This window comes from Triturus cristatus, chromosome 10 (genome assembly GCF_964204655.1).
Source record: "Triturus cristatus chromosome 10, aTriCri1.1, whole genome shotgun sequence".
In the NCBI taxonomy this organism is placed as follows: Eukaryota; Metazoa; Chordata; class Amphibia; order Caudata; family Salamandridae; genus Triturus; species Triturus cristatus.
Window position 1 is genome coordinate 558,358,700 of NC_140593.1, and position 25,916 is coordinate 558,384,615.

Below are 25,916 nucleotides of genomic sequence, written 5' to 3' on the forward strand. Positions count from 1 at the left end.
GGAGGCATACTGGGCTCGGTAACCGGAGGGCTGTGTGTCGGTAGTGCGACCGTTGGTGTTAGTTTTGCTCTCACAGGTTGAGAAGAATAAAAAGAGACTTGTACTTGGTTGGCGCCAATTTGATAAGGGACTGTGTTCTTCGCAAGCACATGCGCCACCTGTCCAGAATCGTTGCATTTTCAGTATACTACTACACCAAAGCCATATTGGGGTTGTTTGCCTGGTTGGTGTCCTGTGCTCGAGAGGGGAAGATTTGGGCCTCCCGTCCCCGGATAGGGGAAGGCACTGCTCTCTCTCTAGGTGCAGCTGCTGCATGGGGGGCCTTTGGGGTGCAGCTTGATGATGGCACCATGGGCTAGTGAGTCGCGTGCTCAGTATGAGGCGAAGCCGGCACAAGCCGGTTCCCCCCTCAGTGCAAGGTGTGTACATTGCGCAAGGCTTGTAGTTTGCATGCGCCCATCTCCTGTACTTACTGTGCCAGGCTGTTCAGACTGACTGTGTATACTTGTGATACTCTGCTCCATTTGAGCTACGTCAGTCTCATACCATACCAGGCACTTTGACTCCCAAAGTATCATATATATGTTACTGTCTCACACATGCACACTCCAAGCTAGGGAATACCTCACAAAAGCAGCCTTAAACCTTGGTCTTCTTAATGTTTCTTGTTGGTCAAATGGGTGTAATTACTGATATCGGTATGTGTCCCTCATCTTCATTGTTTGATTTCTAGCATGAAAGTGTCATTCATATTCTTTTAAATGTCACTCTTTATGCACTGAAATGATGGAAATGTCACACATAGCAGTTGAAAACCTTGGCAGCCATGTATGGGGGTGACTACCTCTCGATTGGCTATGCAAGAAAGCTATAATTGTGGCTTATTTATCTTATGCAACTAAGAAGCATTGACTAAGCCAACTGATGGGCTTGTTGTAGGTGTAGTGCTCCTTTTGTAGTAAATATAGGGAGGCAATGACATAGCGGCTAAATACCAGGCAATATTCAGCACATTGCCTGAGCAAGCTGGATAGCCCTGCAGATTAGATGGGCCTGAATAAGCCACACATATACCGCCTACATTCTGGCCCAAGCTGAGACATTTACATAAGTTGTATCACAGCATCGCCAGTTTCTTATACTCAGGCCCATTGGCACTATGGTGATGCATTATCAATTTGCACAGATTTTGAGCCTGCATTAGCCACACATACCTCCTCCAGTCTGACCCCACTAAGACCATTCAGCTCTAGCTCCACTTCGGGTCTGGCTGAGACAATAAAGCCTCTAACTGGTTTAATCTCATTGGACACATGTTGACACGTTAATGGCCATGTAGACGATTGGTTGGCTGGTTTTCCTTTACAGGGTCAGGATGTGGGCAGGCAAAATCAACAGTCGAAAACTCAACAACAGGGGTTGACACACAGTGGAGGGCCCTTGGCTAGGTGCACTGGTAAGCTTTTACCCAGACAGTATTTATTTAGTGGTTATTCAGGTACTAAAGCAGGGATACCTTTTGCAGTATTTACATGCCAGGAAGTACTTAGTGAGGAAGTAATAGTTCCCGTAGTTGCGCAACATGTATATACATTCGTATAGGGTGCTAGTTAAAAGCTTCCTTGGGTCCAACGAGTGCCAGGTTAACGGGGACGACTTGTAAAAGAGATAAACATGAGTAGTTACTCAACACAGTGTGTCAGAAGGGATGTTGCCTAAGCAGAAATCAAACTGGCCTTAAACGCATGATGGAGACAATTAGTGACATGCCTAAAGAGGAAAAACCTGTGTTAAAGGAAGGGTATGCCTAGGGAGATAGCTTACATATTTCACGGAATTCCGTCAATCCAACATGCCTAAGTAAGCGAGGAATGTCCGAGTGATAGGTTGGACCTGTTATTAATTTTATTAAACACACCAAGTACTGCGAAGTAGTGACATTTGAACTCATATCAATGGTATTTCTAGGACACATCTCCTTCAGTACACACACCGCCAGACAGGGCTGCTCTACCCTGGAGCAAAGGGAAGCTAAACACCATAGACGGCATAACGCCAACGTTGGCAACGTTAGCTAAGCTTGCGGCCAGGCAGTGGGCTTGTCCAACTAATGTGATAATGTTAAGGGTTGCAAGCATGCACCAAGAGATGGATCCTCTGGACCATCCAGGACAGACAAAAAGACCTGCCCTATAGCCAGGGAGCCAGGCATTTGCGGAAGCTGCCAGCTAACCTGTGGGTTGCGATGCAATAAGCTGAGGGGAACATGGGGTCAGAGCATATTTAGCTACCATGATTAAGAAGGATTGTTTTGCCGTTCCCACTGCTCAAGAAGGAGCAAGTATTTGTTCATGTTGTTCACCCTCTTACACGGCAGGTACACGAGGACACCCGTGCTTATGTCACATATCCCACGGCAGGATAGTCACCAAAAGGGGGGAATGGCCATTGACATACCTTGCCAGGACAGGGATAGCCACTCACACTAACTGGTGCCTCTAGGAAGATAAATGTTAGAAACACAGACTGGGTATTCTGGGCCAAAAACCCTTCACCATAGCTGCGGGGGGCATCAGGCTGTCAGGTGTCTTTGAGGGACGGGCAAGGGCATTAACGGGCCGTAGTGCGTGACACAGCATTTGCAGGGATACAGAAGGTTCCCAGCGGATCCACCAAAGGGACTACAGCGAAACATGTGACACAGAATCTGGTAGTCCGACACCATTACTGGGGGAAGTATCAAGGGTCACAGGTGGATAGCAGGGACCGGGCATCTGTGACCAGTCGAAGGCTCAGCAAGCAGAGTAGGCTGCGTAAGTTGTCACTTCACAAAAGGGTGCAGTGTCTAATAACGGGCACCATACACTTATTCCCTCAAACCTGTTGTGACACCATTACTATGTTCACCAGGGATCAATCGAAAAGAACTATGAAATTGACTGGTCAATGTGGCGAAGTAATGCACCCTAGAATAAGACCACAAGGTGCCTATTAGCAATCAGTTGGGGAGAGGTGAACTTTAGTGGTCTGAATTCAGCCCCCGGCTCCCGGGGCATGGAGCTCGGTCGGGGGAGGCGATGGAGCCTGCGCACAAGAGGTTTATCTGCGCTATGCGTAAAATCACTGAGCAGAGGGGATTTGGCTTCATTAGACGTGGGTGCTACATGCCAAATTCACTGGGTGCTTTGAGGACGATGGGGTACATCTGTCCAGTATAAGCATGGACCTGTTCTTGCTGGATAGGGGAGAGGACCTAGAAATAGCAGGATGTAAGTAGGAATGCCGGCCTTGGTGGGGGGACGCCACACCCAGGGCTGTGGCGGAGTTACAGGGCGATCCAGAGGTGGAAAGGTACTCAGGGGTACCCTCTTCAGGAGAACAAAGGGTGCTGAGTCCTAATATCCCCAGGAAGTCTTTGCGGTGGACCCTGAGGTGCGACAGTGCCCCGTCTGTCCTACGGGCCGGTTGGAAACCTGTACAACCGGGGGTCGCTTGAACGCTCCTCCCCTCGTAGGGGGGGCGTGAGTAAGGAGGTGGACCTATGGTTCACCGGAAGTGGGAGGGGCTATCCCCTCAACACAACCGCTAAGCACCGATTGGCTAAGGCCACAATACAAGTTGGCCCATCAGGTGGTAGGCCACGAGGGGCGGCTTGCCTTTGGATCGCTTGCAAGATAACCCACCATGTTGGCAAATTTGGTATGCTAATAAACCTGCAGCAATTTTTTTCACCAAAAAGGTGTCTTGTCTGAGTATTTATGTTACCTGTATGTTGCTGCGTGAGGGCTGGTGAGTGTGGCCGATATTGGCACTATGTGGGCTGACCGATGACGTCCCCGCAGGGGACCCTCATAAGATGGCGACCCCTTTAGTGCCACAGGATGGCACACTGAATAACCTAGTGTCCGGAGACCCCTTCGGGGTCATGCTCTTTACTTCCGGCCAATGCGGGGGAAGGGGAGAGGTATAGGTTCCTCTCCCACCCACTTGGCGGCCTCTTTGTCCCTCACCCTGACGCCGTTTCCCTCCCTACCGCTTACCCGGCGTACTCAGGGTGGGGGGGAAGGATTTTCTAATCTTTTTTATTTGTGTTGCAGGTGGAGTTACAGGGCGATCCAGAGGCGGAAAGGTACTCAGGGGTACCCTCTTCAGGAGCACAAGGGGTGCTGAGGCCTAATATCTCCAGGAAGTTTTTGGGGTGGACCCTGAGGTGCGACGTGCCCCGTCTGTCCTACGGGCGGTTGGAAACCTGTACAACTGGGCGTCAGTTGAACACTCCGCCCCTCGTAGGGGGGGGCGTGAGTAAGGAGGTGGACCGACGGTTCACCGGAAGTGCGAGGGGCTATCCCCTCACCACAACCGCTAAGCACCGATTGGCTAAGGCCACGATGCAAGTTGGCCCATCAGGTGGTAGGCCGCGAGGGGCGGCTTGCCTTTGGATCGCCTGTAAGATAACCCACCATGCTGGCATATTTGGTATGCCAATAAACCTGCAGCAATTTTTTCCACCAAAAAGGTGTCTTGATGGATTATTTATGTTACCTGTATGTTGCTGCGTGAGGGCTGGTGAGTGTGGCCGATATTGGCACTATGGCCGAGGGGCGATATCCGAGTTACAGCTATGGGCTGCTTTTTTGGGCAGCCTGGGGGGCAGATTTGGGTGGTGTCTCCGTTCGGATGCCCCCAGCGTCCCAGTGGGTGCCTGAGTGGCCTTTCTGGAGGCAGATGTGCATCCATTACCTCCCTTTTATGAAAGGGCAGAGGTGTCACTCCCTTTCTCTAGCTGGGCCCGCCCACTAATGTATGTATTCACATGGATCGAGGGCAGGGGGCCTGAGCAGAAATGGCCTTACTTGTTTTCAGGTGTGTTTCACCGGTGTGCAGGGCCGGCTTTAGGGCGGTGCGACCGGTGCCCCCGCACCGGGTGCTGGCTTTCTGGAGGCGCCATGTTTGAAAGTTTATTATGCTTTTGAAGCACCTGCTGCAGCGTTTCTTTCCACCGGCAATTACCAGGCCTCACATAAATGTCAAGATAACTCGTGTGATTAATTATCTTCCTGGAGAGAGATTAGCATTTTGTGTAGTTGAGGTTTTGACTTTTAGGTGAAGTTAGTGCAGAGGGTTAATATGCCTGCTGCAAAGAACGTACCAAGTAGATTACAGAGTGCGTATGATGTAAACAGATCAGCAGGTTACTGCTTTCAAAAGAGACATCCTTTTGTTACTTGCAATTTATAACTTAAAGTCCTAATATAGAATAGTGAGCTATTAACTTTCATCCTAGAACTGCATACACACTGCAAAGTATACATTATTAGAGCATTGATTAATGTTGCAAAAAGGGTTAATTTGGCTTGAAATCGATTCTTATTTTTAAAGAAAACTCCCAACTATGCTGATTCTTTTTCGACTCTGAGTTTGTGCTTCTCCACACCGAGCACTCTTAAACTATACTGCCTACCAGTATGGATGATATGTGACTCCTACACTTTTAGTCCTTTGGCTTATGTAACATTTCCTATACACTGATTTACACACGTATGATTGATTGTCTCTGTGTAATGTGTGTGTGATGCAAAGTGCTCGGACACCCTACACTGGTATGAGTGGCGCTATATAACTAATTCAATGCATCTGAGAGAGTGTGGTTATGGAGACTTGGTCACTGTTAAAGGGTGCTAGTGAGAGAATCCGTGGTGGAGGTGGTCATTGGGGGGGCGCCAACAAACATTGTCGCACAGGGCGCCACCAGCACTAAAGCCGGCCCTGCCAGTGTGAACTAATACGTGCATTGTTTTAAAAAAGTAAAGTTAATAAAACATGCCTCTGTAAGAGACCCCTCCCCCCCCACCCTTTTTATAAAACTTTACGGAAATGGTGTTTTGTGGAAAGGCAATATGGGCCACTTTTTTTAGCGTGCCCAGGCCGATTTTTAATCCCAGTCCAACCCTGCTATTTGTGTGAGTAGCGCCCCCGATGTGAACCACGTAATAAGCCCCCTTGCCTAATGCAACTTCCAGTATTATTCTTTATCATGGATTTTATTCTTTACACGGTCACCTTCTATTGAAACAGAGTCAACAGAAAGGGAAAATGAGTTACACTCGGGATCTTTCCTCAGAAAACCCAGTCATGACCTGCGCCACCTTTGGTGAAGTGGAGGGGTCCGGGAGAGGCCGGTCAGTCACTCATGGTCATTACTGATGAGCACCAGCCTCGCTCCCAATTGACAGGATTGCATGCACCTGTGTTAATCCAAGAGCAAGAGAGGGACACAGGCTTCCGGGAGGAGCCGGAGAAACAGGCAGCGCGTGAGCTGATGCCCTGTCCCGTGGCAAGATGAAGGAAAATGGCCCCGTTTTGAAACTTGCCAATGCGTATCGGCGAGCCCATCTCAGAGGGGGAGGCCTGGGCCGTCTGCTACGGGTGCTGCCGCCGAACGGAGCTTCTAGGCAGGGGCTCTTCTAAGCAGTTCCCCCACGGGCCCCCATCACAGGACACCGTGGACATAAACCGGGATGGTTCTGTCTCCTTCGCCAGTGGCCGCATAACTGGTAAGAAAATGTTTAGGCACCACCTTCTCTTCATAGCGCTAGTCTCTATGACAACGAAAAGGAACTGGACAGACTATAATAGCGTATTACTTTTAAATTGCATTGACATACTCGAGCAAGGCCTACTGCTGGTTCACGCTGCTCCCAGGGGCATATCGAAAGTTGAAGCCTCACCCCCCCCCCCCTCCCCCTGTTATGCCCCTGGCTGCTCCTCAGTCTGGATGTCACAGCTGCTGCGTTTGCGCATTTCCCCCAATCCCTTGATGGCTAAGAAGTGCACTTTCATTTAACTAATGGGTGCATTGTGGGAGTTGTAGTCCACGCTTGATTCAGTTAGATTACCCCGATGATTTATCGATTTAATGAGTGTTGGATGTAAAGAGCGCTATGGTATTGGTAGCGTTTCACCTGGAGCCAGGTCTGTAAACCTTCGCTGTCTTGACTGATATATTAAGCTAAAAAGCCTTTAATCCAGTCCATCTTTTCCTATCGCAGATCTCAGTGACGAACATCCCTGTGGCTCCTGTTTAGAAAGAGTGCAATGGAAGTGTTGTGTGACGTTTTTTTTTTTTTATTTTTTTTTTTTAAATTATTTATTAATTAAATATCTACAGAGGTCCTACGTATTAAGGGCCTGTAGCGTGAATGAAAAAGGTATATACCTATTTTCGCGAAACAACGAGTGGGGTAGACCATAAAGACAGCAAATGTGTGAGAGTTGAAGCCCGTGCATTTATTAGAAAATAACTTAGTCAGTTCACTCAGTTGCCTTGTAATATATGGTTAACAGGTGATACTACCAAATTAATATTTTTTTAGTACTTGACGTATTAAGTTGTTTCTATATGCTGTGTTTAATAACTACGACAAAATATATATACAAAGATGAAAGGCTGCGTTTGTCCTGTAGGAATTTGAGTGCATGACATGCTGATCGCGCACAGGTGGCTGTATCCAATACTTAAATTTCATACAACCAGGGCTTTAAGTGTGTGGGAGGGAAGGGGAGGGGGGGGGGGGGGGTAGTCTCTCAAAGGGGCGTAGTCAATGTAATTAAGGGCGTGGCTTACAAACACCTAAGCTAAAAATCTGTGTTTAGCACAGTGTGCCGCCCGACTTGTGTTTTGCTGTTCCTGCCGTTGCGTCCAGATATGATACAAGTCACATCACTACAAGTCAGGACTATTGGCTTTGTCCATGGTTGCTAGTTGCATATGATAAATAAGCAGCAACTATGGCTTGTATATAAAATTGAACATAATTCCACATAAAGCCCTGGTGGTGACACCACAATGTTGATGCTCCTGAGATTCAAAAAGAGAAGGGAAATCCACAGAGAAAACGACTCTTGAAAGGATTTCCCTTCCACTACAACGCTCACATCTATGTGCCCACAGTCCGGAAAAAAACACACAGAGCGCCTGTGCCAGCGCACAAAACACAGCCCGATAGAGACCCGTTTCGAGTTCCCCTTAAAAAAAAACTGCCAGTGCTCAGACCCGGTGAGACCCGGGCCACTTAAAGCCCTGCATACAACCGTGCCATTTTATTCAAACTGAAAATAACTCATTTTACACGTTTAAAGGCTGACTCGTCCCTGTTATTATGGGCGTCAATCTTGCATCTGCCTGTTAACCCTTGATATCTGCGCATGGATCTCACTCTCTGAGATAGATTACTGGCATTATAGAGATGGTGCTTCACCTGTTTATGAACATTTTTCCTAGTATGAAATTCTGAGTGCTGGTTCTAGTGTGGTTGAGTACACACTTCGTCAAAAGTGACTCACCAAAGTGCAGAAGCCCGTCAACACAATGTTAAGGCGTGCTCAGCAAAACTATGAAACAAATAATTGGACCCCCGTTGGCCAACACACCGGATTCTAGTAAAAACAGCTTTTGTGAAAGTCTTCGCTCTGTGCATTTTTGGCCATAATACTATGTTGGCACTCGGTGTGTACGCCGAGGAGCAGAGAGGAGGCCGCTTGCAACTTGGCGCTGGGGTGTGATGCTGCCGTCTTGTAAGGCACACGCTGGCAAGCAGCTGTGCATCCGAGTACTATGGAGTGATGCCGTGAGGAGCCAGCGTTTTTACACAAAAACGGAATAGGAAACCAGCGTTATTTAACCCCTTCGCTGCTAGGCCTGACATGTTCTATACAGTTTGGTCATTTTTTGCACTTTCAACCTCCTTCCAGTTAGTGGTAGAAATAGGTGAAACCAATAACGGATCCCAGAAAGCTATGCATTTCTGAAAACTAGACACAATTCTGAATCCTGCAAGGGGTCATTGTGTAGCTCCTAAAAGGTTTTCCTATAGAAATTAATGGTTGAAAATAGAAAAGATTTAAATTGAGTTGTGCCAACGTTTTCACCTGTAACTTCTAAGTATGACATTTTTTTTTTTTTTAAGCAATATACCGTTAGAGCTGTAGGGCCCTTCAGGTTGTGGGGATATATAAGACTTGTAGGTTCACGAAGAACCTGAGGAACCGAGAGCCAATAACTGAGCTGCGTCTTGCAATGGTTTTTTCTTTGTGTACCGGGTATATAGCAATTCTTTTGGTAAAATATAAAGAGTGAAAAATAGACACCAAGGAAACCAATATATTTCTGAAATGGGAACAAAATAGGGAGTTTAGAAGCAGTGTTTTTTTGCACATCTCCAAAATTGTGACTACCGATACAAGCATGGGAATTAGAGGTCATTTTTGAAAATGACATCTTTTTTTACAAATTGTCTCACAATTTGGAAGGCAGAAATGCAAAGAAAGTCAATTGGTAATAACACTTGTTCTACTATTGTGTGTCCCCCCCCCTTCTCCCAAGTCTCCCGATTAAAAACGCTACCTCACTTGTGTGGGTAGGTCTAGTGTCCACGACAGGAAACGTCCCACAACGCAACGTGTGAACACCTGATTTTTACAGTGAAAACTGACCTTTTGTTTGCAAAGTGCCTAGCTCTGCTAGCACCTAGGGAAACCTAGCAAACCTATACGTTTTTGAAAACTAGACATCCTGGGGAATTCAGGATGGGGTGACTTGTGTGGCTCTCACCAGGTTCTGTTACCCAGAATCCCTTGCAAACCTTCTTTAAAAAAAACAACCATTTTATTCCTACTTTCTGTAATAGAAAGTTCTGGAATCTGCGCGGATCCACTAACCCCGCATTTCCCAAAGTCTCCCGATTAAAAATGGCACCTCACTTGTGTGGGTAGGCGTAGTGCCTGCAACATGAAACAGGCCAAAACGCAATGTGGACAAATTTTTTTTTTTACGGTGGATCAACGTTTACAACTTATTGTTTACAACACAAGTCGTTACGACTTGCTGTAGGGGGCAGAAGGTGTTGCACACAATGGAGTTGGAATAGTAAATGATACTATTCCAAACTCCAGCGCGCTCCCACAGCAAGTCATTATAACGACTTGCATTGCAATGGCTTGCGATGTAACAATGCGTTGTTGTAACGACTTGCGTTGTAATGGCATGCGTTGTAACGAGTGCTATTCCATTTTTACAGTGAAAACTGTCCCTTTTTAGCAAAGTGCCTAACTGTGAATTTTGAACCCTAGCTCTGCCAGCACCTAGGGAAACTGTTAGAAGGGGACCCCAGGGGAGACAGGGAGGTTACCTGAACACCCTGAGACCTACCCTCGGGGTAACGTAGCCGGGCACTGGCGGGAGACTCCTCAGGGGAAGAGTCTCGTATCTAGGATCGCACGCACAGCACCACACGACAAAGAGACACCACACGGTAGGTTCTTGGGAACAGATCTTTCATCTACTCAACTTCGTCGGATCTTTATGATCACCAAGGTGGAGATGTACAAATAGAGCCCGGGCTCAGAGAGTCTCGGTAGGGACAGGGGAAAGCGGGACAGTCTTTGGGGATCCGGATCAATGCAGGGGCGTACCCAACGCACAGCTCACAATCCTCGAGCTGGGGGATACGCTGCGGTCCAGCCGGACCGAGGGAGTCGTTAGGAGCCGCGAGTCACTCAGCAGGGCTCAAGCACAAGTTCGGAGGTCTTACAATCTTCAGGGGAGCCGCGAGTCACTCAGCAGGGCACAGAGGTTCCAAGGTTGCAAGGGAGCCGCGACCACGTCAGCAGGGCTCTCGTCGTCCAGAGTCGAATCTGCCAGATAGTCCCAGAGCACCCCTTGTTATAGGTCAACTCCTCTTTGATGTCCGGGGTCCGGGTAGGCAGGGGTCTTAGCGCCTGGGGGGCGCTCGTTGGAGTTTCCTGCCATGTTGTCCTTTGATCCTTTCAGGGCCGGGTCAGGAGGAGTCCCAGACACCCAGCAGGCGTGGAGCCAGCCCTCAGGGAGGCCGGAGGGCCGATCGAAACCCATCTCCCGAGGAGAGGCCAGAGGTGCGATGGAAACTGCTCCTCCCTCTCTCACTCAATGGGAGCGCATGGTTCCCCAGCCGGGGCGGCGCCTCTAGGCCTGGGTTGTGCTGGGGCCGGGCGGCCATCGTAGGTGCATGAAGTGGGCACGCGGGCCCTGTGGTGCTGGGAAGATGGAGGGCACGGACAGGGAAGTCCGGGTCGGGTGTGTGTGGGTCCTGGCGGGCAGGACCGGCTAGGCCCTGTACTGAGGGACTGAATGAGGTGTACGGGTCAGGAGGTGTGGCTAGGGGTCAGGGATGGCCATGCCACAAGGCCGGGTCTAACACGCGTTCCCCCCCCCCCCCCAGCTGAAAGCCGGAGAGAACTACCCATCCTCTTGGGGGTTCTCTTCGCTGAGGCGGAAGAACCGGGAGAGGCCGTCAGCGTTGGCGTGGTCAGTACCAGGGCGGTGCTCTACGGTGAAATCCATCCCCTGGAGGGAGATTGACCACCGCAATAGTTTGGGGTTTTCCCCTCGCATCTGCATGAGCTATCGCAGGGGGCGATGGTCGGTTTGGACTTTAAAGTGGGTGCCAAACAGATAGGGTCGTAATTTCTTGAGGGCCCAGACTATGGCGAACGCCTCGCGCTCAATGGTGCTCCATTTCTGTTCTCTGGGTAACAGCCTTCGGCTGAGGAAGGCTACGGGCTGGTCTAGGCCTTGGTCATTCACCTGTGACAGGACTGCCCCAATGCCATGCTCGGAGGCATCAGTTTGTACCACAAACTCCTTGGAGTAGTCGGGGGCCTGGAGCACGGGGGCAGTACACATGGCCGCTTTCAGGGCATCGAACGCCTCCTGGCAGGCAGAGGTCCACTGCACTTTCTTGGGCTGTTTCTTGGACGTGAGTTCCGTGAGGGGACCGACAAGGCTGCCGTACCCCCGGATGAATCTCCGGTAGTAGCCGGTGAGGCCCAGAAAGGCTCGGACCTCCGTTTGGGTAGTGGGTGGTTCCCAGGCTAGGATGGCGTCGATCTTTGGCTGCAGAGGGGCGACCTGCCCGCTTCCGACTTGGTGCCCTAGGTAGACCACCGAACCTTGCCCAATCTGACACTTGCTGGCTTTTACTGTGAGGCCTGCCTGGCGCAGGGTTGTTAGCACCCTCCGGAGGTGCTGGAGGAGCTCACTCCATTCGGAACTGAAAACCGCGATATCGTCTAGATATGCGGCGCTGAACTTTTCTAGCCCGGCCAGGACTCTATTTACCAATCGCTGGAAGGTGGCCGGGGCATTTTTCATCCCGAAGGGCATCACGCGAAAGCGATAGTGCCCATCCGGGGTGGAGAAGTCGGACCGCTCCTTGGCTCCTTCTGTGAGCGCAATTTGCCAGTACCCGCAGGTTAGATCGAATGTGCTGAGGAAATGAGCCGACCCGAGACGGTCAATGAGCTCGTCTGCTCGGGGAATGGGATGAGCGTCGGCTCGGGTGACTTCATTGAGTCCCCGGTAGTCCACACAGAATCAGGGTTCTGGGGCGACACCGGGGGCCGCTGCTTTCGGGACCAGTACCACGGGGCTGGCCCAGGGGCTGTCTGAGGGTTCGATCACACCCAAGGTCAACATCTTCGAGACCTCGGCCTGAATGCAGGACCGGACTCGATCAGGGACTCGGTAGGCTCGTTGCTTCACCGGCGGGCTGTCTCCGGGGTCCACGTCATGGACACACCAGTCGGTGACTTTGGGGACGAGAGAGAATAAGTCTGGGAACTGCCCTAAGAGCTGGCGGCAGTCCTCGCGTTGCTGGGAAGTGAGGGATGGAGAGAGGTTCACTCCTTCCATGGAGCCATCCTTCTCCTTGGTACATAGGAGGTCAGGGAGGGGATCCGACTCCTCCTCGGCCCCGTCATCGGTGGCCAGCAGCAGACTCAGCTCCGTCTGCACGAAGTGGGGCTTGAGGCGGTTCACGTGCAGGACCCGAAGGGGGTCCCGAGGTGACTGGACGTCCACCAAGTACGTGACCTGGCTCTTCCGCTCAACGACTTTGAAGGACCCGGTCCATTTATCCTGGAGGGCGCAAGGTTTCACGGGGGCCATGACCCATATCTGCTGGCCCGGCTGGAACTCGACCAGAGTGGCATTCTGGTCGTACCAGCGCTTCATTTCTTCCTGGCTCGCCTCCAGGTTGGGCTCGGTTATTTCTCGAAACTTCCTAGTCTGGTTTCGGAGGGTCAGAACGTATCGGAACACATCTCGGGGGGGGGGGGGGGCCTCAGGGCACCGCCTCCCACCCTTCCTTGACCAGGCTGAGGGGCCCCCGGACGGGGTGCCCGTAGAGTAACTCAAAGGGGCTGAACCCCAAGGATTTCTGGGGAAGTTCCCGGTAGGCGAACAAAAGGCAGGGGAGCAGGACGTCCCACTTGCGCCGGAGGGGCTCTTCCAGGCCCGCGATCATCCCCTTCAGAGTCCGGTTAAACCGCTCTACTAGGCCATTTCCTTGGGGGTGGTACGGTGTGGTGAACTTATAGGACACTCCACATTGTTGCCACAGGGACGTCATGTATTTGGAGATAAAGTTCGTCCCGCGATCCCTTACGACCTCGCGGGGAAAACCCACACGGGAAAAGATCCCCATCAACGCCCGGCCTACCACGGGGGCGGTGATGGCGCGTAGGGGAATGGCCTCCGGGTATCGGGTGGCATGGTCCACTAGGACGAGGATGAAGCGGTGACCTTGTGACCTTGTGAGGTTGGGGGGTCCAGGGGCCCCACGATGTCAATCCCGACCCGTTTGAACGGGGTATGGACGACAGGGAATGGTTGGAGGGGAGCCTTGCGCTTTCCTCCACTTTTCCCACTAGCCTGGCACGTGGGACAGGACCTGCAGTGGGGTTTCTACATCTGCTTTCATTTTAGGCCAGTAAAAGTGAGTCACTAGGCGACTGTAGGTTTTGTCTTGGCCCAAGTGGCCTACGAGGGGGACATCGTGGGCCAAGCCCAGGAGGAAGTCTCGGAAGCGTAGGGGTACCACCAGCACCCGGGCTGATCCTAGCTCCACTGACTTCTGCTCGCTGTACAAAAGGTCATTTTCCCAATATAGCCGGTGTGTTCCAGATTGGTCACCCGCGGCTTGGGCTTCTGCTTGCTGCCGGGGTCCGACCAGGGAGGGACAGGTAGCTTGCTCCTGGCAGAACTCCTCTCGGGAGGGGCCCCCCTCGTGGTGCAACTGGGCCAACTCGGGCAGATCGCCGAACTCTGCGATCTGTGCGGGGTCGGACGGTAGGGGTTTGTCGCTGGCGACAGATTCTCCACGTGGGGAGATGTGGGGGACCTCGGCTGGGACAATCCTGTCCTCGTTGGCAGGTGCGTCCTCGACTTCCCCAAGGGGGGGCAGTTGGGCCGCCATATTTCGGGTGGTGGCGCACACCTACTCGGGGAGACCCATCATCCCTAGGTGGGACTTGCGCTCGACTTGCTGCCAGGGGAAACTTTCCAGGTCGTTCCCCAGGAGACAGTCGACCGGCTGGGAGGTTCGCACTGCTACTTTCAATTTACCGACCACTCCGCCCCATTCAAAAGGCACCAGGGCTACCTTACAGAGACTCTCAGTGTTGTCAGCTGCAATTACAGGGCAAAATATATTGGGGAGGATCCGGTCTTCGTGGACTAAGTGGCTGAGGACACCGGTGATGCTCGCCCCGGTGTCACGAAGGGCCTCTACCTGTTGGCCATTGATCATCACTAGCTGCCCATATTTCTTCGTGTTGGAGGGCAGGAGGCTCCCAGGGACCATTTCTCTGTCTCCTAATGATACCAAGGCCATGGCGGCGGGTTCCCATTCTACGGTCTCCTCAATCTCCTCCCCTAGGGCTACATTGGCTATCTGTCTGGCTGGGGGGGCTGTAGTGGGGACGCGCAGGGCCATGGGGTATTCTGGGTCATTGGCGTAATGCCCGGGCTTCTGGCAACGGAAACAAGTGATGGTCACCCGGTGCCCCCGTCTCACGGGGGACCAGATACAGCTGGTGGGGGTGCCGGGAAGTGCGGAGGTTGGCTTTTCGGAGGACTGGACTGGGATTCCCTCTGCCCTCCCTGGTTCCCCCCCCCCCCCTCTCTGGCGGGGTGGTCCCTGACTGGCTCGGGGGTATTCTCCTACAGGGCCCCGGGAGACCCGGGTTTTGGTCCAGCGATCTGCCTCGACAGCCAGCTTCCTCGGATCCGTGAGCTTGCTGTCGAGCAGATGCTGGCGTAGCTCCACAAAGCAGTTCACCGCCAGGTGTTCCATAACATAAGGTTGGTTAGTTCGTCCAGGGTGGTTACTTTGCTGCCCTTAATCCACCCGTCGAATGCACGGCTGAAAAAGTTCACATACTCCACCCACTTGGTGCCGGGGATCTTCTTGCAGTCCCGGAACCACTGGCGGTACATCTCCAGGGTGAGGCCGTACCCTGTGAGGAGGGCCTCCTTCATGTGGCTGTAGGAGGTCTGCATGGAGGATGGTAGGTCGAGCAGGGTGTCTCTCGCCTCGATCAAAAATCGGCCCCACAACCCAGCCCCCCAATCTTTCTGCGGGACTCGGTGGGAGGTCATGGCGACCTCGTAGGCCTTGAACCATTGTTGGATGTCATCGTTTTTGTAATATTCCTTGACCACATCTTTGGGGATGTGGACCTTCTTTTCCGCCGGTGGTGGCGCCCCCTGGTTCTCCGGGGGTCGAGCTTCTTCGCTCCTTGCCTTGAGCTCGATTTCTTTCAAGCTGTGTTTGTGCTCCAGTTGAAGTCTTCGTCCTTCGTGCTCTCGTTGGAGTTTCTTCTCTTCCAGTTCGCCTTGTACTCGCATCTGTTCCACTGCTAGCTTCTTCTCAGCTAATTTCAACTCGCCCTCAATTTTCAGTTTGGCCAGTTCAAGTTTGTGATTACGACTTCCCTCTCTGTCTGCGAGTTCTACCGGGGATAGACCCCCATCTGGTACGAAGCTTCGTACCTGGTTGCTGCTGCTTTCTCTCGGGGGGAGTCCAGCTTTGTCGTGGAGCTCCACCGCTCCTTCTGGGCGGGGGGCTCCGGATTCCACCCAAGCTTTCAGTGCCTTCTGCATATCGTCTTTGGTGTTGAGACCAGTGGTAGCGATTTTTAGTTCTTTGCAGAATTGCTTCAGTTCGTTGTGCGTGTACTCTTCCAGTTGTTCTGCCTGGAACCCAGCACTCGCGTTGGTTTCTGTGAGACTCATGGCGTTTTCTTCTGCCGTCTTTGCCGGTAGTGCGTCAGCCGCTTACGGTACGATCCATAGATGATGGGCCCGAATCCCGTCGCTTGCCACCAATGTTAGAAGGCGACCCCAGGGGAGACAGGGAGGTTACCTGAACACCCTGAGACCTACCCTCGGGGTAACATAGCCGGGCACTGGCGGGAGACTCCTCAGGGGAAGAGTCTCGTATCTAGGATCGCACACACGGCACCACACGACAAAGAGACACCACACGGTAGGTTCTTGGGAACAGATCTTTTATCTACTCAACTTCGTCGGATCTTTATGATCACCAAGGTGGAGATGTACAAATAGAGCACGGGCTCAGAGAGTCTCGGTAGAGACAGGGGAAAGCGGGACAGTCTTTGGGGATCCGGATCAATGCAGGGGCGTACCCAACGCACAGCTCACAATCCTCGAGCTGGGGAATACGCTGCGGTCCAGCCGGACCGAGGGAGTCGTTAGGAGCCGCGAGTCACTCAGCAGGGCTCAAGCACAAGTTCGGAGGTCTTACGATCTTCAGGGGAGCCGCGAGTCACTCCGCAGGGCTCAAGCACAAGTTCGGAGGTCTTACGATCTTCAGGGGAGCCGCAAGTCACTCAGCAGGGCTCAAGCACAAGTTCGGAGGTCTTAAGCCCTGGCAAGGGAGCCTGCTGACGTGGTCGCGGCTCCCTTGCAACCTTGGAACCTCTTAGCCCTGCTGAGTGACTCGCGGCTCCCCTGAAGATCGTAAGACCTCCGAACTTGTGGTTGAGCCCTGCTGAGTGACTCGCGGCTCCCCTGAAAGATCGTAAGACCTCCGAACTTGTGCTTGAGCCCGCTGAGTGACTCGCGGCCCCTGATGACTCCTGGTCGGCTGGACCGCGGCGTGTCCCCCGGCTCGAGGATTGTGAGCTGTGCGCTGGGTACGCCCCTGCATCTATCCGGATCCCCAAAGACTGTCCCGCTACCCCCTTCCCTACCGAGACTCTCTGAGCCCGTGCTCAATTTGTACATAGCTACCTTGGTGATCATAAAGATCTGACGAAGCTGAATAGATAAAGATCTGTTCCCAAGAACCTACCGTGTGGTGCCGTGTGTGCGATCCTAGATACGAGACTCTTCCCCCTGAGGAGTCTCCCGCCAGTGCCCGGCTACGATACCCCGAGGGTAGGTCTCAGGGTGTTCAGGTAACCTCCCTGACTCCTCTGGGGTCACCTTCTAACATTGGTGGCAAGCGACTGGATTCGGGCCCATCATCTAGAGATAGTACTATAAGCAGTGGATGCACCACCGGCAAAAACGGCAGAAGAAAATGCCATGAGCCTCACAGAAACCAACGCGAGTGCTGTGTTCCAGGCGGAACAACTGGAAGAGTACACGCACAAAGAACTGAAGCAATTCTGCAAAGAACTAAAAATCGCTACCACTGGTCTCAACACCAAAGAAGATATGCAGAAGGCACTGAAAGCTTGGGTGGAATCCGGAGCCCCCCGCCCAGAAGGAGCGGTGGAGCTCCATGACGAAGCTGGACTCTCCCCAAGAGAAAGCAGCAGCAACCAGGTATGAAGCTTCGTACCAGACGGGGGTCTATCCCCGGAAGAACTCGCAGACAGAGAGAGAAGCCGTAATCACGAACTCGAACTGGCCAAACTGAAAATTGAGGGCGAGTTGAAATTAGCTGAGAAAAAGCTAGCAGTGGAACAGATGCGAGTACAAGGCGAGCTAGAAGAGAAGAAACTCCGAGAGCACGAAGGACGAAGACTTCAACTGGAGCACGAACGAAGCTTGAAAGAAATCGAGCTCAAGGCAAGGAGCGAAGAAACTCGACCCCCAGAGAACCGGGGGGGGCGTCACCACAGGTGGAACAGAAGGTCCACATCCCCAAAGATGTGGTCAAGGAATATTACAAGAACGATGACATCCAACAGTGGTTCAAGGCCTATGAGGTCGACATGACCTCCCACCGAGTCCCGCAGAAAGATTGGGGGGCCGGATTGTGGGGCCGATTTTTGAGCGAAGGGAGAGACACTGCTCGACCTACCATCCTCCATGCAGACCTCCTACAGCCACATGAAGGAGGCCCTCCTCACGAGGTACGGCCTCACCCCGGAGACGTACCGCCAGCGGTTCCGGGACTGCAAGAAGATCCCCGGCACCACGTGGGTGGAGTATGTGAACTTTTTCAGCCGTGCATTCAACGGGTGGATTAAGGGCAGCAAAGTAACCACCCTGGACGAACTGACTGACCTCATGTTATGGGAACACCTGGCGGCGAACTGCTTTGTGGAGCTACGCCAGCATCTACTCGACAGCAAGCTCACAGATCCGAGGAAGCTGGCTGTCGAGGCGGATCGTTGGACCAACACCCGGGTCTCCCGGGGCCCTGTAGGAGAATACCCCCGAGCCAGTCAGGGACCCCCCCGCCAGAGGGGGGGGGGGGAGAAAACCAGGGAGGGCAGAGGGAACCCCAGTCCAGTCCCCTGAAAAGCCAACCTCCACACTTCCCGGCACCCCCACCAGCTGTATCCAGTCCACCCGTGAGACGGGGGCACCGGGTGACCATCACTTGTTTCCGTTGCCAGAAGCCCGGCCATTACGCCAATGACCCCGAATGCCCCATGGCCCCGCGTGTCCCCACTACAGCCCCCCCCGCCAGACAGATAGACAGCATAGCCCTAGGGGAGGAGATGGAGGAGACCGTAGAATGGGAACTCGCCGCCATGGCCTTAGTATCATTAGGAGACAGAGAAATGGTCCTTGGGAGCCTCCTGCCCTCCAACACGAAGAAATATGGGCAGCTAGTGACGATCAATGGCCAACAGGTAGAGGCCCTTCGTGACACCGGGGGCGAGCATCACCGGTGTCCTCAGCCACTTAGTCCACGAAGACCAGATCCTCCCCAACCTATTTTGCCCTTTAATTACAGCCGACAACACTGAGAGTCTCTGTAAGGTAGCCCTGGTGCCTTTTGAATGGGGCGGAGTGGTCGGAAAATTGAAAGTAGCAGTGAGAACCTCCCAGCCGGTCGACTGTCTCCTGGGGAACGACCTGGAAAGTTCCCCCTGGCAGCAAGTCGAGCGCAAGGCCCACCTAGGGATGATGGGTCTCCCCGAGTGGGTGTGCGCCACCACCCGATCTATGGCGGCCCGACTGTCCCCCCGTGGGGAAGCCGAGGACGCACCTACCAACGAGGACATGATTGTCCCAGCCGAGGTCCCCCACATCTCCCCACGTGGAGAATCGGTCACCAGCAACGAACCCCTACCGTCTGACCCCGCACAGATCGCAGAGTTAGGCGATCTGCCCGAGTTGGCCCAGTGGCGCCACGAGGGAGGCCCCTCCCGAGAGGAGTTCTGCCAGGAGCAAGCCACCTGTCCCTCCCTGGTCGGACCCTGGCAGCAAGCCGAGGCCCAAGCCGCGGGCAACCAATCTGGAACACACCGGCTATATTGGGAAAATGACCTTTTGTACAGCGAGCAGAAGGCGGTGGAGCTAGGATCAGCCCGGGTGCTGGTGGTACCCTTACGCTTCCGAGACTTCCTCCTGGGCTTGGCTCACACCTACAGTCGCCTAGTGACTCACTTTTACTGGCCTAAAATGAAAGCAGATGTAGAAACCCACTGCAAGTCCTGTCCCACATGCCAAGCTAGTGGAAAATGTGGAGGAAAGTGCAAGGCTCCCCTCCAACCCTTCCCGGTCGTCAATACCCCGTTCGAGCGGGTCGGGATCGACATCGTGGGGCCACTGGACCCCCCCAACCTCACAAGGTCACCGCTTCATCCTCGTCCTAGTGGACCATGCCACCCGGAGGCCATTCCCCTGCGCACCATCACCGCCCCCCGTGGTAGGCCGGGCGCTGATGGGGATCTTTTCCCGTGTGAGTTTTCCTCGCGAGGTCGTAAGCGATCGCAGGACGAACTTTATCTCAAAATACATAACGTCCCTGTGGCAACAATGTGGAGTGTCCTATAAGTTCACCACACCGTACCACCCCCAAGGAAATGGCCTAGTAGAGCGGTTTAACCGGACTCTGAAGGGAATGATCGCGGGCCTAGAAGAGCCCCTCCGGCGTAAGTGGGACGTCCTGCTCCCCTGCCTCTTGTTCGCCTACCGGGAAGTTCCCCAGAAGTCCTTGGGGTTCAGCCCCTTTGAGTTACTCTACGGGCACCCCGTCCGGGGGGCCCTCAGCCTGGTCAAGGAAGGATGGGATGGGTCATGGCCCCCGTGAAACCTTGCGCCCTCCAGGATAAATGGACCGGGCCCTTCAAAGTCGTCGAGCGGAAGAGCCAGGTCACGTACTTGGTGGACATCCAGTCCCCTTGGGACCCCCTTCGGGTCCTTCACGTGAACCGCCTCAAACCCCACTTCGTGCGGACAGAGCTGGGTCTGCTGCTGGCCACCGATGACGGGGCCGAGGAGGAGTCAGATTCCCTCCCTGACCTCCTGTGTACCCAGGAGAAGGATGGCTCCGTGGAAGGAATGAACCTCTCTCCATCCCTCACGTCCCAGCAACGCGAGGACTGCCGCCAGCTCTTAGGGCAGTTCCCCGACTTATTCTCTCTCGTCTCCAAGGTCACCATGACGTGGACACCGGAGACAGCCCGCCGGTGAAGCAACGAGCCTACCGAGTCCCTGATCGAGTCCGGTCCTGCATTCAGGCCGAGGTCTCGAAGATGTTGACCTTGGGGGTGATAGAACCCTCAGACAGCCCCTGGGCCAGCCCCGTGGTACTGGTCCCGAAAGCAGCGGCCCCCGGTGTCGCCCCAGAACTCCGATTCTGTGTGGACTTTCGGGGACTCAATGAAGTCACCCGAGCCGACGCTCACCCCATTCCCCGAGCAGACAAGCTCATTGACCGTCTCGGGTCGGCTCATTTTCTCAGCACATTCGATCTAACCTGCGGGTACTGGCAAATTGCACTCACAGAAGGAGCCAAGGAGCGGTCTGCCTTCTCCACCCCAGATGGGCACTATCGCTTTCGCGTGATGCCCTTCGGTATGAAAAATGCCCCGGCCGCCTTCCAGCCACTGGTAAATAGAGTCCTGGTCGGGCTGGAGAAGTTCAGCGCCGCATATCTGGACGATATCGCGGTTTTCAGTTCCGAATGGAGTGAGCACCTCCAGCACCTCCGGAGGGTGTTAATGGCCCTGCGCCAGGCAGGCCTCACAGTGAAAGCCAGCAAATGTCATATTGGGCAAGGTTCGGTGGTCTACCTAGGGCACCAAGTCTGAAGCGGGCAGGTCGCCCCTCTGCAGCCTAAGATCGACGCCATCCTAGCCTGGGAACCACCCACTACCCAAACGGAGGTCTGAGCCTTTCTGGGCCTCACCGGCTACTACCGGAGATTCATCCGGGGGTACGGCAGCCTTGTCGGTCCCCTCACGGAACTCACGTCCAAGAAACAGCCCAAGAAAGTGCAGTGGACCTCTGCCTGCCAGGAGGCATTAGATGCCCTGAAAGCGGCCATGTGTACTGCCCCCGTGCTCCAGGCCCCCGACTACTCCAAGGAGTTTGTGGTACAAACCGATGCCTCCGAGCATGGCATTGGGGCAGTCCTGTCGCAGGTGAATGACCAAGGCCTAGACCAGCCCATAGCCTTCCTCAGCCGAAGGCTGTTACCCAGAGAACGAAAATGGAGCACCATTGAACGCGAGGCGTTCGCTATAGTCTGGGCCCTCAAGAAACTCCGACCCTATCTGTTCGGCACCCATTTCAAAGTCCAAACTGACCATCGCCCCCCGCGATGGCTCATGCAGATGCGAGGGGAAAACCCCAAACTATTGCTGTGGTCAATCTCCCTCCAGGGGATGGACTTCACCGTAGAGCACCGCCCTAGTACTGACCACGCCAATGCTGACGGCCTCTCCCGGTTCTTCCGCCTCAGCGAAGAGAACCCCCAAGAGGATGGGTAGTTCTCTCCGGCTTTCAGCTGGGGGGGGACGCGTGTTAGACCCGGCCTCGTGGCATGGAAATCCCTGGCCACACCCCCTGACCCGTACACCTCATTCATTCCCTCAACACGGCGTAGCCGGTCCTGGCCACCAGGACCCACACACACCCGACCCGGACTTCCTGTCCGTGCCCTCCATCTTCCCAGCACCACCGGGCCCGCGTGCCCACTTCCTGCACCTACGATGGCCGCCCGGCCCCAGCACAACCCAGGCCTAGAGGCGCCACCCCGGCTGGGGAACATCGCGCTCCCATAGAATGAGAGAGGGAGGAGCTGTTTCCATCACACCTCTGGCCTCCCCTCGAGAGATGGGTTTCAATCGGCCCTCTGGCCTCCCTGAGGGCTGGCTCCACGCCTGCTGGGTGTCTGGGACTCCTCCCGACCCGGCCCTGAAAGGATCAAAGGACAACATGGCAGGAAACTCCAACGAGCGTCCCCCAGGCGCTAAGGCCCCTGCCTACACGCACCCCGGACATCAAAGAGGAGCTGACCTATATCAAGGGGTGCTCTGTGGCTATCCGGCAGATTCGACTCTGGACGACGAGAGCCCTGCTGACGTGGTCGCGGCTCCCTTGCAACCTTGGAACCTCTGAGCCCTGCTGAGTGACTCGCGGCTCCCCTGAAGATCGTAAGACCTCCGAACTTGTGCTTGAGCCCTGCTGAGTGACTCGCGGCTCCCCTGAAAGATCGTAAGACCTCCGAACTTGTGCTTGTGCTTGAGCCCGCTGAGTGACTCGCGGCCCCTGAAGACTCCTGGTCCGGTTGGACCGCGGCGTGTCCCCCGGCTCGAGGATTGTGAGCTGTGCGCTGGGTACGCCCCTGCCTCTATCCGGATCCCCAAAGACTGTCCCGCTACCCCCTTCCCTACCGAGACTCTGAGCCCGTGCTCAATTTGTACATCGCTAACTTGGTGATCATAAATAAAGATCTGTTCCCAAGAACCTACCGTGTGGTGTCCCTTTGTCGTGTGGTGCCGTGTGTGCGATCCTAGATACGAGACTCTTCCCCCTGAGGAGTCTCCCGCCAGTGCCTGGCTACGATACCCCGAGGGTAGGTCTCAGGGTGTTCAGGTAACCTCCCTGACTCCTCTGGGGTCACCTTCTAACAGCGATGGAAACTGTAGAGGTGGTATAGGAAGGTTATTAGTACCAACTTTCTATGCTCTGCACGAAATTCCTTCTAAACAATAAGTATACTTCCCTCTTTGCCTTACCATCATTAGGCTCACCCAGTAGAGGAGAACCACTGATCTTCAGGACGATATCTAATACGTTGTGATCAACTAGAAGAAGAATAAAAAAACAAGACAAGGGAACATTCGAGCAATTCCCATACAAGTAAGTAGGTGACTTGCCCTAGTTTTATTCGCATAAAAGGCATAGGCCATTACCACAATCTTATTATTAAATGACCTAAAACCAGATGACCAGTAGAGTTATTGATCCTCTTTGTAAAAATATTCCCTGTTGTCAGATGCAGACCCAAGACGAACATAGGAAAGTCGGTATCTTAAGCTGAACCTGCTCAGATAAGACTCATATCAAGCATTGTGGGACGGAACGATTCGCCTAAACCTTCAGATTCAATAATACTTGTAAGGAGGCTAACGCAAAAATAAAGGTGTGTGATCAATGCTTCTACACATAATGGACATAGACTGTTGTTTAGTTCATTTAATCTTTACAAGAGTCTGGTTAGTAGCTTGATGACCAAGAGCAGTGAAAGACTATGACTCTCAATAATGTTTCCTATTTTAATGATTCTCTGTCTCTTGATGTTTCCCTATGGGAGGTGGTCCATTTAACGCGACTAATGCACTCCTTTTAGTGGCACATTTGTATCTTTGACAGTCTGGATATTCTTGACTTTTTTTTAAACTTTTCTTGGAGAAAATTTAAGAATTCTCTTGTGGGGTGTGAACACACTATCATGATTAATGCAAAATTTATAATATTAATTTCCTATATTGTCTTTGCAGAAATTGTATTTCCCCATCCATGCCAGTTACCTAACTGAGAAGTAACAGGTCTTGATAAAGATGGCAACTAAAGGAGATTAAGCCATCGAAACGCGCGTCGACCAGTGTGCTTGACACACCCCAGCGCTCAGCACAGTATCAGAGGGTTGAGCAGTTCACCCCTGTTTTGGTCTTTCTGTGCATGCTGATTGTCTCTGGGGTGGGTAGAGTGTGTGTCATGTATGAGAGTGACATGAATGAGGAGTATGAAGAGGTGTGAATGGTGGGGTGATATATTTTTTTTTCATCTTTTTGAATTCATTATTTTGAATTAATACTTTCCACAAAAATTGTATGTTGTTACAGAATAATATCCATTTCTACTTTGTAGTAATCTTATTTTCTGTAAAGTTCAAAAAAATATATACACAAAGCTTACTATGTATTTTTGTAAGAATTTGTACACACAATAATAGGAACAAATGTTTGTATGTTTGGTATGTTTTTTATAAAAATAAATGAATTTCATTGGTAGACATAAAGAAAGAACAAAAGAAATTAAATAAAAAAAATATAAACAAATAACATATTTGATAGATGGTTGTGTTTCCTTTGTGAACCCACACTAATTAAAGTAATATAGGTCTAGAGGGATACTGTACACTATAACTGCTCCTCCCTCTCTCACTCCATGGGAGCGCGAGGTTCCCCAGCCGGGGCGGCGCCTCTAGGCCTGGGTTGTGCTGGGGCCGGGCGGCCATCGTAGGTGCATGAAGTGGGCACGCGGGCCCTGTGGTGCTGGGAAGATGGAGGGCACGGACAGGGAAGTCCGGGTCGGGTGTGTGTGGGTCCTGGCGGGCAGGACCAGCTAGGCCGTGTACTGAGGGACTGAATGAGGTGTACGGGTCAGTAGGTGTGGTTAGGGGTCAGGGATGGCCATGCCACAAGGCCGGGTCTAACAGAAACCTAGAAAACCTAAACCTTTTTGAAAACTAGACACCCAGGGGAATCCAGGATGGGGTGATTTGTGTGGCTCTCACTAGATTCTGTTACCCAGAATCCCTTGCAAATCTCAAACTTTGTCAAAAAAACACATTTTCTTCACATTTTTATAATGGACGGTTCTGGAATCTGTGTCGATCCGGAAACTTTCACCAACCCCGCAATCTCCAAAGTCTCCCGATTTAAAAATGGTACCTCACTCGTATGGGAGGGCCAAGTACCGGTGATGGGCAAGGGCCCAAAACGTATTGAGGAGACATCAAAATTACCTATCACAAAACTACCAGGTTTTGCAAGGGGGGTTACCTGGGTTTATGGCCCTGGGTTAGGTGGCCATCTAGGGAAACCTACCAAACCCACACATTTCTGAAACCTGGACACCCAGGGAAGTCCAGAGAGGTATGGCCTGCGCGGCTTGAGGAATATAATGATGTCACCTTTTTCCCCCTGGCTCGGCGGCCATCTAGGACATATTTGTTTTTATTTTTTTATTCCTCATATGCCACCAGATGGAAAGGGCAATCTAGATGGGGAGCTCCTTCCCTTCTACCCCCATTCAATACTATACGGTTCCGCTGTTAAGACCCAGGGGGAGAAAGAGAAGGGTCTAACCCCACTAGCATTTTACTGTTTGCTCTGTCCGCTCCAACCTCCTCTCACTGAGAGGCCCCTTAGCGATATTAGGACATATTTGTGCCCACACTGTGATCCCACACAGAAATATGTGGAAAATTGTTTCCCCCCCACCCCAGCTAAATTTGAGCTTCTGGGAAGGAAAACATTTGGCAGGTTTCCTTAGATAGCTGCCAAACCCGGGGGCCACAACCCAGGTGACCCCCCTTGCAAAACTAGGTTGGTTTGTGCTAGGTAATTTTGATGTCTCAACAGTACGTTTT

The 25,916-nt window shown here is 52.7% G+C and overlaps 1 long non-coding RNA gene across 1 annotated transcript; it reads left to right on the forward strand.

Annotated features, from left to right (window-relative positions):
• The first annotated feature begins 6,420 nt into the window (after window positions 1-6,420).
• LOC146789725 (uncharacterized) lies at window positions 6,421-24,488 on the forward strand. The gene is made up of 4 exons (XR_014969854.1): window positions 6,421-6,554; window positions 23,284-23,398; window positions 23,535-23,681; window positions 24,040-24,488. It is a non-coding gene; the product is annotated as an uncharacterized LOC146789725 (long non-coding RNA).
• Window positions 24,489-25,916: the final 1,428 nt, after the last annotated feature.